Genomic DNA, 13,166 nt, shown 5'->3' on the forward strand with positions numbered 1-13,166 from the left:
AATCGAGGACGAGAGTAGTAAACTGTGTTCCATTTGAAGTTCAGTTCTTTGTTTGTATAGCTCCTCAGAAGGAGCCATAACATATTTCTTATCAATTTCTTTAATCTTGTCCACAATTACCATCTCCTCCTGCTTCTGTTTCTTCCTCAAAGCAACGGAATACGAAATAATCTGACCCCGAATATAGGCTTTAAAAGTGTCCCAAAGAGTGTTAACCGAAATATCTTCTGTATGGTTAATTGTAAAAAAAAGCTCAATCTGTTCATTCATAAAATTAACAAAGTCCGAGTCCTGAAGCAACAGCGAATTAAAACGCCATTGTCTATTGTTTGGTATATTGGCCATAATTTTAATAGAAAGCTTAAGTGGAGCATGATCCGAAATGGTTATAGAATCATAATCACATTTAATCACTGAAGGAATGAGACGAGAATCAATGAAAAAATAATCAATTCTTGAATAGGAATGATGAACATGTGAAAAGAAGGAAAAATCTTTTTCCTGAGGATGCAGAAAACGCCAAATGTCCGTCGACCCAGAATCAGAAAGGAAAAAATTAATCAAATTTGCAGATTTATTAGGTAAAGTCCGTAAAGGAGCCGAACGGTCCAAAGCTGGAGATAAACAGGTATTAAGATCTCCGCCCCAAATCAATGAAAACTCGTTCAAATTCGGAAACTGATCAAACAATGATTTATAAAATTCCGGACAATCCATATTAGGAGCATAAACATTAACCAAAACTACTTTTTTATTAAATAATAAACCACTAACCAATAAAAATCTACCATTCGGATCAGAGATAATATCCTGTTGTATAAAAGTAACTGAGGAGTCTATAAAAATAGAGACGCCTCGAATCTTAGCATTGGAGTTCGAATGAAATTGTTGTCCCTTCCAAAATTTGAAAAAACGTAGTCTGTCCCCCCTCCGTACATGGGTCTCTTGTAAAAATAAAATTTGTGCTTTAAGTCTCCGGAACACTTTAAAAACTTTTTTCCTTTTAATAGGATGATTAAGACCATTAGTATTCCAGGAGACAAAATTAATAATAGACTCCATAAATCCTAAAGTCAACCCATAACAAGGAGGATTGACAATAGGCGCGACCCACAGACCCGGAGAGGAAACAGAACATACAAAAGATACCGGGGAAAAGGACGTAACCAATACTTCAATAATGTATATAGCCCAAAGAGAAACAAACTAAAACGTGAAGCCCCTCCCACCGCCCCCCACCCCAAGACCCCAAGGCGAAATCTAAAGCAGACCCGCCAGAAAGAAGCAAGCGCTAAAACTACTCCCATGACTTCCGGTATACGCTCCCTAAAAAAAAGGTATAAATATGAAAAGGATCAGCTAATTGTAAAACAGTAAAAAAAATAAGTAAAAAAAAGTTAGCTCAATTAAAATACACACAGAACAGAACAAAAGCCGGAAAGTATATATTAAAAAAAAACACCACAATAAACCTCAAACTCATGAATAGACACAGCAACAAAAAAAATAGGATTATTAACATAAAATGATTATAAAAAGCAAAACAGAATAAAATTTAAAAAAAACTACAAAATTTAAGGCCGCACATCTTAATTGCCTTTTTTTTAATTTTCTCCGTTGATCGGAGGCTGTGAATTGGTTGGTTTTAACTTTTCTGTGCCCTATTTGGGCAGAAAAGTTTACTTTCGATTTCTTAATATGGCTGCTAAACTTTCTTTTTAACTGCGTCATATGTGTTTCCTGGAGGAAAGCTATTTGTGCCCTCTCTTTTTTCAATTTAGACATAATCTTATTTCTTTTAATTGGATTCAAAACCCCATTAACATTATAGGAAATTATTTTTACCAATTCAGTTTGCATTTTTCTCTAGTAGAAAAAAAGCACTCTCCTTTTCTAACCAAACAGTAAGCAATCCCTTCTCAACAGTAAACCAAGACATATAACCACACCCTAGACATTTCTGAACGTATAACATTTGAAAATTTTTCCCGACTTCCCACAGTGAGGCCTGAGCACCGACCCGCCTCAGTTCAGAGGGATAACCTCTATCTTCACCCTGTGTTAGAGGGCCCTCAGCAGTTTGAATAATCATAGAGAATTTTCTCCTATTTATGTCTCGACCATATTGCTATCATTCAAGTTATTCCACCTAGTTTATTTTCAGTTACCAGTTTTCATTTTACTTTTAAGTCCGATTTACTCTTTTCAGTCATTTCTCTTAATTAATCTGTATTCTCTGTACATTCGCGTCTGAATATTTGCAGCTTTTCCTTGTAGTTTGACACTCTGGTTCGAGTGGAGTGTCCTCGCCCCACTAACTGCCACGACTTCTGCCGAATCCTCTCCAGTAGCGACTCCGGTTGGGTGATAACTTTAATAGGTAGTCCCCGGTCCGCCAGGTCCAACGTTGCCTCCTCCACCGTAGCGTAAGTTTTTGTCCCTTCGTCGTAAAAGACTCTCAGCCGAGCTGGATACAGGGTCTGGAATCTGATGTTGTTTTCCTTCAGGACTCTCCGTGTTTCCGTATATTCCTTCCGTCTGGCAAGAATCCCCGGTGCGTAGTCGTGGTCTAAACTGATTTTGCAGTTGTTCCACATGAAACCTTTCTTTTGCCATGCTCTTTTAAGCACCTCTTCCTTCGTTCTGTAACTGAGAAATCTGATCTGAATCGATCTGGGCTGGGCGCCTGCCGGGGGCTGTGGTGCCAACGCGCGGTGAGCCCTTTCTATCTGTAGGTCTTTTGCGGCCGGTATATCAAGGTTCTCTCTAAGCAGCTTCTCCACGAAGGGAATCATCAATCCGGGTTTACCTTCGGTTCCTTCGGGAACTCCGTAGATCCTCACATTTTCCCTTCTCGAGCGGCCTTCTTGATCTATTAGTTTCCACTGGAGCTGGTCTTGTAGCTTCAGCATTTCTGCTATCACTTCCTCGGCGTTTTGTAGCTTCTCTTCAATTCCAACAATCCTCCCTTCGGCTTCATCTATCCACGAGTTAGTTTTTACTATTTCTCCTTTAATATCTTCCAGCTGTTTGCTGTTATCTTGTCGGAACTCGTGAATCTCTCCGAGAATCAAAGACAGAGTCACCGATTCCCCCTCATTATCTCCGTCCTGGCTTGCCGTGGGGGAGCTAGGCCCGTCGCCTTGCTGCATCTCTTTATGTTTATCAGCCTTCGAAGCGGACTTTTTATTCTTGTTCTTAGGCATCATCCTTGCCCCTTTTATTAATATAGTTATGCAATATTAAGTATTTGTCTAAATTCGATTTTGGGGCAGTTTACCTTCTTTTTTGTCGAGAGACCTTTTCCTTACGCCGCCATTCCCTTGATGACCCGGAAGTCCCCCCTCAATTAGATAATCTAATATTAGCCTGAATAGAATCCAATGAGAAAAATCTGGTATAGGTTTTTATAGCTGGAAGTAATAAATCCTATAAAAGATCTACAATTATAGTATATTGCTTTGGAATAAAAATTCTGGAATTCTGGTATCTGGAATTCAGAAAGATCTTTGTAATAAGGTGTCTTCATGCACTTGCTCCCCCAATAACAACCTATAGTAATTGGCAATATTGTGTTCTGCAACAGAGGTAGTTGTTAACAATGAGCCTATTGAATTTAAGAATGGGTTTAATTCTTGTATCAGGAATTGGTGCTTATTATTCTATCATTTCGTATTATCATATTACTTTCCATCTCAGTTGTATCAAATTAACTTTCCAAAACACATCATCTCCCTCCTTTGCCAAAAAGATAAACTCATGCTAGGATTCACAGAAGCATTTGCAGAGCTTCTGGGCAGAGAGGGACTGCAGGGAGCCTGTTGAAGGAATCATTAGCACACTGCTTTAGCCAAACCTTGTCAGAGTTTCAGACAAACATGACAGCACCTTTCATTCCACCTGTAAGGACCAACCCAATTTTTCTGCTTTTTCTGTTACTGCCACTGAAATGGACACAATTTACAATTATATTGTCAGTAGACCATAGCGTTTCAAGACAGCATCGCCTCTTTAAGCCAGCACCACTAACACAATGATGACTCAAACCAAATAAAAGCCTGAAATAAACATTGTAGGAACAGATCATTTGGAGATATTTTGCTAACATTTTCACAGGGTTTCAAGCCTCAAAATGGCTCAAGATTCTCCAGTATTTCAAAGCACATGCTCAATGGTTTATGAAACTAAAGTGCCATGGTCCTTTTATATTCCTCTTTCTAGCTTGAAATGAAATTAAAGTTCTGTCTGTTTATTACCAGACGTCTCAGATTGTTTAGTGATGTATTGTGTCGAGGTAACCAAAGATTTCAGTGCTGAGACACAGGAAGGCCTGTTGAATGAAGCGGACCATCTGGTACTTACAAACCCAGCTGACGGAGCTGGTCTGCATCATCCTCAGTGAGCATAAGTGGCTGCAGATCCTGCTGCTGAACAAACTCAATGGTATCCTCATCAACACGCCTTTCGCCAGCTGTACAAACATCAGGAAACTGGAAGTGGACGCGATGCCGTGGCAGGTCAGCTGAGGCCGACTGCATGAAGTTCAAGGTCCTTGGCTGAAACACTACATCAGACATAGTAGGAGAGACTAGGCTCTCAAGCAATGATATGCTGTGATCCCAGGCATTCTGCAAGTCGACTGGCACAATCTTGGTCGTTTCCACAGAGACACCGGCCGACAGGTTACTTGTGTCACCTTTCCAGGGAAGCTCTTTCTCAGCAGAAGTAGGAGATAGTGGGATAACGCTTGGGCTTTGAAGATATTCAGAATTACCTGAGATATACAAGTTTAGAATAGTACAATTTTATGTCACAAATATTTTCAAAATACATTTACTATAAAACATGAAATATGCAACAGCATGAGAGTAAAAACAGTGCAAGATTTACTAACAGGTGCAAGAAAGATGAAAATTAATAGTTGTAGGATTCAAGTTAACTTGGAGCAAATTAAATTTAGCAAGCAAGAGTTTAAGAGTTTCTGGAGAAACCGTCACCATGTTTCATGACAACAAGAAGATGTTACTGACATCTAGAAGTCTCTAAGCTTCATGAGTAATTACTTCAATAGCAAAATAAGAGCACGTTTAATTGTATTGTGTTCTTAATGACCAAATCATCCATTGATTTCTGTGGGTGAATTTTATCTCATTGTTACATATCAGCAGAAATTTGACTATTCACACTGGTGAGTTAACCAATAGGTTACCCTCAACCTTCTTATGAGTTTATGCTGTGCTCATTCATTAACATCCCAATAAAATACATGCTGAAATTGGGGTTAATATTTAACTGCCTACAGACTCTTTTAATATTGAGATTAATGTTCCTGCAATGCATACTTCACATTGAAAGTGACAGTGGAACTATTGACCCTTCTCTGCATGTAGTAATTGTTTGTGTTTTTTCAGATTTTTTAAAAAACATTTTTCCATCCTCTCACTTTTATTAATTGTTCTCCACAATAGTTCATCCCATTTCCTTTCCTGCCAATCCTCTATTTCTTTCTCATTGTTTAATAAGTTAAAGCCATGGATCCCATTATTCAACAAACAGAAGTCCTGTTGCTTGCTATCCATTTGCCCTATCTGCAACTTGCAGTACAAAATGAAATGTGAGGGTCTAATTCTGCCTATTCCAAGATGCCACTTTCTTAGTTGAAAGGTTCAGTCATCTGCCTTCTCCTAGACTCTATACACAGTTCTGCTCTCTGACATGGAAGATATTAAGGTAAGGGAAACACACCTTCAACATTCATTTTGCCATAATTTCAAAGGAGTAAATTAAAAACTGCAATCAATTTTTCTAAATGCTGCATTCATAGAACCAGCAAGCTGATCCCTGTAAAGAATTATATTTATACATTAACCATGGACCATTCTGAGTTACCTTAAGCACAATGAGTGGATTAATAATATATACAACTATTCATAATCAGGGTGCTTATTCATCTGCAATTGGACCATCACTTCAAGTAGTTAATGAATAGTCAATCGATGCTGCTAAGAACTGCTCGTTCCGCACTGTTTTCATCATTCCAAATTCCTCCGGGAATCACCTCTCATAACTCACCACAACAGTTACATTTTTGTAAAATCTTTTCAGTGCTTAAGCTGGCCCGTTTCATTCATATACTAGACAGTGCACTATACATAGTTTTTCTGATTGAAAAGCACAAGCTCCCACACTGACTACAGACTGAAATACTAAAATGAACCATCAAGGTTGTTTGAGCTGCTGCTGTGATCCAGCATGTGTCCCGGTACAAACACAGAAGCTGATCACCAACAGCTTCCAAAAAAAAAAATCCTGATAGAACCAACATGAGTATAAACTTAGGACATGGAAATAATGCACTCATCTGTAAACATGTCACAATCTGAACTACAGGCTCTCCAATATTCCTTGATTTATTTATTAACATTTAAAAGTTTTTCAGATTTTTTTTCTGATATTCTTCTAGAGAAATTACCTGCTATTAAGGATATGCATTGCAAGTAGTTATTGAATCTCAATATTACATTTTCTTAAAGGGCCATATTCAGTTCATGCAGTGGGATAAAGATAGTATTTTCCCCATTTTTGTGATTTCCACATGCCCTATTCTTAAGTCTCCGTAAATTAGTACTCTTTAATACTCAGTTCACTCTGGTTCCCTCTCATCTTTCACCTCTCATTTTGCACTCTGTTGCTTCATCTCTCTTCACACGATCACATTTCGTTACTCAGCTCCCACCATTCCTCAGTTCACATCATCCACCTTTCTCTTTTCCCGTCAGTCATGCTGCCACTTTCCCACCCTCTTCACCTCAATTTATACGGCAAATTCCATTCTTCTCTCCCACACCCACCCCTGCCCACATTTCCACAGGGTCAATTCTGAACTTTGAAATTACATTTTTGTGCTGAGCCTTAACTATATTGAAACAATATTCATTTTCAACAGGGGGTCTGGGAATTTCTTTCTGCAAAAATTCTTACACCAACTGGCAATGTAACTGGGGCTTGAATATTAAGCAAGCTTGCATGTTTAAAGTACTTTCAATACAGCACAATGAAAAGATGAATGCATACTATCTCACTGGACCAGTGTACAAACCACGAATAAATTCAAAACGGCCTTCATTTGCTATTAGCAGAATATTTGAGCAGTCTGTATGCATACCATCAGATTCAATGCCTCTGGGAATTAAATTGCCTGCTTAAACAGAGAAAAAAATATATGCAAACACGCTCTACTTTTGATATTGTCTATTGAAGTTTGACTCAGAGTTGAAGAGAAAAAGGAAGGCAAGTATTCCAGACTGAAGGAAAGAAAGAAGGAGGACCAGCAGCAGAAAGTAATCGATAACTGCATTATTTACTGTTAATTGGTGTGTTGTTCTTTTGCTTCAGAAGCCACTTGTGGGTCTGCTGAATTAGTTTTGAGCTCGTGGAGATGAATGTATCCAGGCCGCACTAGCTGAGCACTCTGTGAAAGGATGGGTTCATCATTTTGAAATTTCCAAGGTGGATCCTTCTTGCAAATCTCCGATTCTGTGCCATCACTGATTTGACTAGTGACGAAAACAAGACGTGAGTTATCCTAAACAGAACTTAACATTAAAAAAAAATGTGAGGCCTATTATTTGATTTAAAACAAAAAAGCAACATTAATTGATGGCTGTGGTATAAAACTGTAAAGGAGCTAAGTTGGAAAAGTGTGAAAATGTATGCTGGAATAGAGAAGTATGAATAAACTGTGTCCTTTTAACATGGCATTAGACTCACACAAAATGTATGCTTCAAACTTAAGGTTTTGTTAGGTTTAACTATATTATTTATTCCTTCAGCATATGTGAAGGACCAAGAGGTCAAATTTCATAGAAGGAGCGGATGAAAGCTCTCGTTAAAGAGAACCACCATGTGGCTGTACCTAATGGTGGCAAGTCATTAAAAAAGTCTGAGAACTTGTTGGAAGCCACAGCAGATCACAGCTGAGACAGGGCAGCCTGACCTTCAGATGCACTTCTGAAGGCCTTAGTAAGGGTGAGGAGAGAAATTCTCTTCCCTCACAGATTTGGAACCTCCCCTACGAGATGGGGAGGAAGGAATAACAGTGGGACCAATGTCAAGAGGAAGGATCCAAGCACATGTACGCATTGGCATTCACAAGTGTGGTCATGGATTGTGTAATCATTACCAATTTCCATTTCTCAAAAATTGTACCACAGTTTCAATGTACCTACCAACAGCTTCTGTCCATCAAGACTGCGACCTAACTTTCAGATGCCTTCTTCTGGCCCCTGGCCCCCTTGCCAATTTCACATGCTTACCTTTACTCCGAATTCCATTTTCACATCTCACAGATTTTACACTTCGCCAGTTATTCAGTTGCAACAGACCAGATAAGGCATTGCCCAGAGATGAGTGAGCTAGCAATTATCGGTGTGCCACTCATTGCTGGATGTCAGGCACAGCCTGTGGGCAGCAGCAGCATGGAGATGTTGGGGATGATGAAATATTCAAACACAATGCTCCTCCTTAATTCCCTCTCCTTTCTTTGTCAGGCAACACAGCCCTGCAGGCCCTGGAGTGTCCGCTGCAGGGAGTGGCAGTGGGTAAGTGATTGGACTAGTATCTACGATTCCGGACTGCTGAGCTTGAAACATGATTTACATCCCCCTTGAGGACTCAAACGTATACAGTGTACTACATCCATGAAGGGTCGCAGTCCTTGAAACACAGTCAAGGTACAGAGAAGGTTTACTCAGATGCTGCCTGGATGAGAGGGCATATCTAATGAAAATGGGTTGAGTGAGCACAGGAATTTCTCTTTAGAGCTTAGGAGGATGAGTGGTGACTTGATAGAGGTGTACAAGAGGCATAGAAAGGGTGGATAGCCAGAGACTTTTCCCCAGAGCAGAAATGGTTAATATAAGGGGATATAATAGTAAGGTGATTGGAGGGAAGTGTGGGAATTGGGGGTGGGGGGAAAATGTCAGAGGCAAGTTCTTTACACAGAGATTGGTGGATGTGTGGAATGCCCCGCTAGGGATGTTAGTAGAGGCAGATACATGAGGGGCATTTAAGAAACTCTTAGAAAATGGTGAGTTATGTAGGAGGAAAGGGTTAGATTGATCTTAGAGTAAGTTAAAAAGATGACACAACATTGTAGGGCAAATGGCCTGTACGGTGAGATAATGTTCTATGTTCATATGGCCAATTTGGATAGCAATGACCACCTCCTGTGAAAGCATAAATGTACAAAAATGCTATGCAGAAATGATGATGCAGCTACACCAAAGGACACATGAGAAGTATCCATTTTTTCTCTCTACAAATGTTGTGTAGTTTCTGACTTCGCTGTGGGTTTTCCACAACTGATGTTCTTGGGTTTTCAGTGAACAATGACTGCCAGGCCTATGCAAAGTGCTAAGGACTGTGCAGGTGCCAAGTAAAACCATGCACGTGGCTTCACGGAGTGCTTGGAAACCTTCAAAATGGAATGCAAGTAGTGACTGGCTCCATTTCTATACTTGCAGACCCAACCGTCACCCAGTATCTGTGTTGAGAATGGCAGCACATTGTTTACTGAGCACATACTCTCTTGTCATTGGTACGATCGGGAAGGAGGTACAGAAGTCTTAGGTCACTCAACCACCTGGTTCAGTAACAGTCATTAACCCAGATCCATCAGGCTTGTGATACAGTGTGGATAATTTCACTCATCTCAACTCTGAACTACAGACTCACTTTCAAGGACTTTACAACCAGCGTTTTCAGTATTATTTAATTATTCTTTTGCACATTGCTTGTTTTAGTCAGTCTTTATGTATAGAATTTTCATAAATTCTATTGTATTTATTTGTTCTCCTGTAAATGCCTGCAAGAAAATTAATTTCAAGGTAGTAAATGGTGACATACATATACTTTGATAATAAATATACTTTGATGGAGAAGTGTGTAGCTGCCTCCTTCAGTACACTTTTGTTGCATAGCTTTTCTCATGTGTTATTTGTTCACAGGAGGCAGACATCACTGAAAATGCTAGCATTTACTACCTTTCCTTAATCACCCATGGACAGGTTTGGAGTCACATATAATCCAAACTGCAGAATTCATTCTCTCTATGGGATTTTATAATATTTAGATCATTTCATTGCTATTGTTATTGAGCTGCTTTAAAAAATCTGATTGTTAATTATTACTTGAATTTAAATACCCCACAGCTACTTGGACAAAGGATATCCCTTGTCACCATGTAGGCACATGCTAGTCTGGATTGGTGGCAGGAAGGTAGATGGACCATGGCGTGATGAAAATGTTGTGAGATCTCCCCAGACTGACCACAAGATCACACATGGACTAAGTGCTCACTGACCGGATATTGAAAGGCTGAAACCAGTGGAGGGTGGAGTATACTCTGGAATCTCACACAGAGCCCTCAAGTTGACATGGGCGCCATCAATACCGCACTGCACCTCAAGGAAGCCCACAGATATGAACTTTGTAAAGCTATCCAGAATAGAGACCCAGTTAAGCCCCAGTTGTGACAGGAATCGTATACTATAACAGGCTACAAAACAAAGTTAGCTAGCATTGAGAAAACTGCAACCCTTCCTGATTAATTCAACACAGTCTACAGATACAGAAGGGTGGGGGGGAAATGAACCGTCACCACCCACTTCAACAGCATTCACTCCACCTGTTACTACGGTCACCTTTGCAGACATCAAATCAATCTTCTGCAGAGTGAATGTGTCGAAAGCACAGAGGCAGAATTATGTCCCTGGCCATGTCTTCACATACTGAGCAGCTCACCTGGCGGAGGTATCTGCAGACTTATCCCTTCTTCAATCTGAGATTCCCACCTGCTTTAAAGATCACTATCATTCTGGTACCCAAGAAAAATAATGTAATGTGCCTGAATAACTACTGTACGTATTCACTTGCATCCATAATCATAAAGTGCATTGAGAGGTTGGTCTTGGCTCCAACTCTGAGCACCCTGAGAACCTTGACCTACTGCCTCATGCTGAAACAGGTCCATGGCGGATGCCATCTCCCTGGCTCTATACTCATCTTTGGAGTATGTGGACAGTAGAAATACTTATGTGAGATTATTGTTTATTAACTACATCTCTACTTTCAATACCATAATTCTTAGCAAACTCATCTCCAAACTCCTAGACCTCTAGGACACAACTCTTCACTCTGAAACAGCATCCATGACTTCTGGACTGCAATCAGTAAGGATAGGCAGCAACACAGGAGGTTTCCCTCTCTTTGAATACATTTCCCCCATCAATCTCATGCAGACAGTCTCCACCACGTCTATAATTTGGAACTGTGGTTCAAATTAAGAATTGCTACAAATATCTATCTCCAATCTGGAAAGAGCCCAGAGTAAAAAAAAAATGGTGGTCCATGATCATGATAATCACAGGCAGGATAGTCTTTTTATACAGTTATACTGTGGGCACCATTGCGGCAGGTCCTGGTCACCAACTCATTACTTAAGTGAACTGTTCACAGGCATTATTCATCACAGACATGCAATCGGACATCTGTTGTTGATGATAAAACCTTTTGCTCTTCACTCTCCCAGCAGATTCCCCTCTCCTGGGCGTCCTGTCTTTTTTCTTTAATCAAAGTACATAACTATTGAAGTAGGTATACTATATCAACACCACAAAATGCTGGAGGAACTCAACAGCTCAGGCAGCATTCATGGAAATGAATAAACAGTCGATGTTTTAGGCTGAGAGACTTCATCAGGACTGGAAAGGAAGAGGGAAGATGCCAGAATAAAAAGGTAGGGGGAGGGAAAGAGGGATAGCTAGAAAGTGAAGGCAGGTGGTTAGGAGAGGTAAAGGACCGGAGAGGAAATAATCTGATAGGAGAGGAGAGTGGACCATAGAAGAAAGGGAAGGAGCAGGGGACCAAGGGGCAGGTGATAGAGAGCAGAGAAGAGGTAAGAGGCCAGACTGGAGAATAGAAGAAGAGGGGAGGGGGAGGCATTTCTTTATAACCAGAAAGAGAAATCAATATTCTTGCCAGCACACTGGAGGCTACCCAGATGGACTTAAAAGTGTTGCTCCTCCACCCTGAGGATGGCCTCATCTTGGCACAAGAGGCGGCCACGGAACAACATTTTGTAATGAGGATGGGAATCGACATTAAAATATTTTGCCACCAAAAAGTTCCGCATTACACAGATGGGGCAGAGATGTTTCATGAAGCTGTTCCCCCAATTTGCAACAGATCTCACCAATGTAGATGAGGCCACTTTAGGAGCACTGAACACAATAGATGACCCCAGCAGATTCGCAGGTAAAGTGTTGTCTACCTTGGAAGGACTGTTTGGGGCCCTGAATGGACATCAGGGAGGAGGTGAATGGATAGGTGTAGCATTTTGGCTGCTTGCAGAGATAAGTGTTAGGCAGGCGATTAGTGGGGAGGGACAAATGGATGAGGGAATCGCGGAGGGATGATCCCTGTGGAAAGTGGAGAGAGGGGAAGATGTGTTTTTGATTCCTTTGGAGATGACGGAAGTAATGGAGAATGATGTATTGGGTGCGGAGGCTCATGGGATGGTAGGGTAAGCACAGGGGGAACTCTATCACAGTTAAGGCAGTGGGAAGATGGGGTGAGCACAGATGTTAAGGAAGTGGAAGAGATGCAGGTGAAGGCAGCATCAATCGTGGGGGAAGGGAAACCCTAAGCATGGTGTTACGTACCCCGTAACTGGGTTGCCAAACCAGCAGAAATGGATCACTCAGTTGGAGTCTGGAGTACTAGAACTAAGAAAGTTTTATTAAAGAAACAAGCAACACAGTAATCGAAAGGATAATAAATGCAACAATTCAACAATGATAACCACACATGTGCACAGAATTAAGATAACAGCATCAATCAAGCTCTATCGTTGTCTAGGGGTTAAATGACCAATTTCAAAATGACTCAAAGTTCAGTCCAGTTTGTAGTTCAGTTCGCAGTAATCGTTGCCATGGCGATGGACAAGGTGGGGGAAGAGAGACATACAATAGGAACAACTGATCATTCAGAACACTGCTTCACTCACAGACCGGCGAGATTGCTCACAAGCAGCTTTTGGGCGGGTCCTTGGTGATGTCACCTGAGGTCACCGACTGTGACCCCTCCTCCAGATGCGGTCGATCCTC

This window comes from Mobula hypostoma, chromosome 6, assembly GCF_963921235.1.
Source record: "Mobula hypostoma chromosome 6, sMobHyp1.1, whole genome shotgun sequence".
NCBI lineage: Eukaryota > Metazoa > Chordata > Chondrichthyes > Myliobatiformes > Myliobatidae > Mobula > Mobula hypostoma.